This window comes from Carassius carassius, chromosome 5 (assembly GCF_963082965.1).
Source record: "Carassius carassius chromosome 5, fCarCar2.1, whole genome shotgun sequence".
Lineage (NCBI taxonomy): Eukaryota > Metazoa > Chordata > Actinopteri > Cypriniformes > Cyprinidae > Carassius > Carassius carassius.
Genome location: NC_081759.1, coordinates 12,033,048 through 12,035,394, shown reverse-complemented (window position 1 = coordinate 12,035,394; position 2,347 = coordinate 12,033,048).

Genomic DNA, 2,347 nt, shown 5'->3' with positions numbered 1-2,347 from the left:
GCGTTGATTCTCTAGGTTTTTGTAAAGCCCTGAATGGTTTAGCACCTCAGTATTTGAATGACCTCCTTTTACATTATAATCCTCTACGTCCGCTACGTTCTCAAAACTCAGGCAATTTGATAATACCTAGAATAAACAAAATCAACTGCGGGCGGCAGATCCTTTTCCTATTTGGCGCCTAAACTCTGGAATAACCTACCTAACATTGTTCGGGAGGCAGACACACTCTTGCAGTTTAAATCTAGATTAAAGACCCATCTCTTTAACCTGGCTTACACATAACATACTAATATGCTTTTAATATCCAAATCCGTTAAAGGATTTTTAGGCTGCATTAATTAGGTAAACCGGAACCGGGAACACTTCCACTCTATGTACTTGCTACATCATTAGAAGAATGGCATCTATTCTAATATTAGTCTGTTTCTCTCTTATTCCGAGGTCACCGTAGCCACCAGATCCAGTACGTATCCAGACCAGATGGTGGATCAGCACCTAAAAAAGGACCTCTACATCCCTGAAAGACAGTGGAGACCAGAACAACCAGAGCCCCAGATACAGATCCCCTGTAAAGACCTTGTCTCAGATGACCACCAGGACAAGACCACAGGAAACAGATGATTCTTCTGCACAATCTGACTTTGCTGCAGTCTGGAATTGAACTACTGGTTTCGTCTGGTCAGAGGAGAACTGGCCCCCCAACTGAGCCTGGTTTCTCCCAAGGTTTTTTTCTCCATTCTGTCACCGATGGAGTTTCGGTTCCTTGCCGCTGTCGCCTCTGGCTTGCTTAGTTGGGGTCACTTCATCTACAGCGATATCCTTGACTTGATTGCAAATAAATGCACAGACACTATTTAAACTGAACAGAGATGACATCACTGAATTCAATGATGAACTGCCTTTAACTGTCATTTTGCATTTTTGACACACTGTTTTGCTAATGAATGTTGCTCAGTTGCTTTAAGGCAATGTATTTTGTTTAAAGCGTGTGGTGGAAAAATTAATTTAACATTGCTTCTGTATACCCATATGTGCATGTGTTTTCTTCGAATTGCTGTGTGGTTCAGAAGGGCGACACCTGGGGGGGGGGGGGGGCAGATGTCTGAGAATGACCTGAGAGGGTCATTGGGCCATATAGTGGGAGAACAAGGCCTGAGGATGACCTAAGGGGGTCACCTAAGTCCTAAATGTGTCAGTAACAATCTACAGAGAGTGTGTTTTATGTTATCCATGGAAAGTTACAGCTGCTAAGACTTTGTAACCTTGAAGCAGTAAAGGGATATAAGGTAGAGGACTGCCCTCTTCCTGGGTCAGTTTCACTCTGCAGAAATCACTTGTATTCTGTACGACTGTCTGACCTTCTGTACGACTGTCTGACAGTTCATGGTATTCTAAATTTTGGGTTTTTTAGAAATAAGGATTGGAATTTAAATTTGAAGAGGGTTAACCATAGCGGTGGGACCTTCTCTGTGGGAAGCACAATCAAGGGTATTCTAAGGAAATCCGATTGTGAGAATAATGCAGCACAGTTAATAAATTTCTAAGGGGGAATTGAAACGGCTGCAACTGGAGCGAAACCAGCAATCGAAAGGGGGAAGATGGAAAAGAGGAGGAAGATATCCGAATGAAACAAAGAAAATCTGAAAGATGGGGTTGTTGGATTTGCGAGACTGATGAACATACGACATTCAAGTGTACCAGATGCAGACTGTGCAAAAAGGACGGTCATTGGGCAAGGGAATGCCCGAAGAACCAGCAAAATCAACAAGCAGACTCAAGCGAGGGAGACTGAGAGCAGAGAGGTGTCCAGGGAGAGCAACCAATGGTCACAAGTCAGGGAAGTGAAAATTTTCTAACCACAAACACACACACATACACTGATGTACTTTCTGCTCTCTGCAGTGAAGAAAAAAGCTTGCTTTCCTTTGTGTATGTCTAATTCTGTTGATGAACATCCTGATAAATGTGCTATTATGTGAAGCCTTTATGAAAATGCCTAAATATCCTATGCTAGTGGAAGGGATATTGATTGAGTTTTTAGCTGATTCTGGGGCCGCAAGGTCAGCTATACGGCCATGTGATTTGCAATGCCAACCACAATTAACAGGCGAAATTAATGAGTCAATTTCTGCATCAGGGCACATAATTTGTGAAAGATTTACAGTGCCTCTGAATTGTGAAACAGAGGGGGGCGAGGTGCTGAGGCATGCTTTTCTCTACACCCCTGCATGTCCAGTGCCTTTGATGGGGAGAGATTTATTGTGCAAACTAAATTTGACAATGATTGCAGACTCTGGGGGTGTCCGAGTGGCAGAGAAAGAGCAGATTTGCTGTCTGCAAGCTGAAC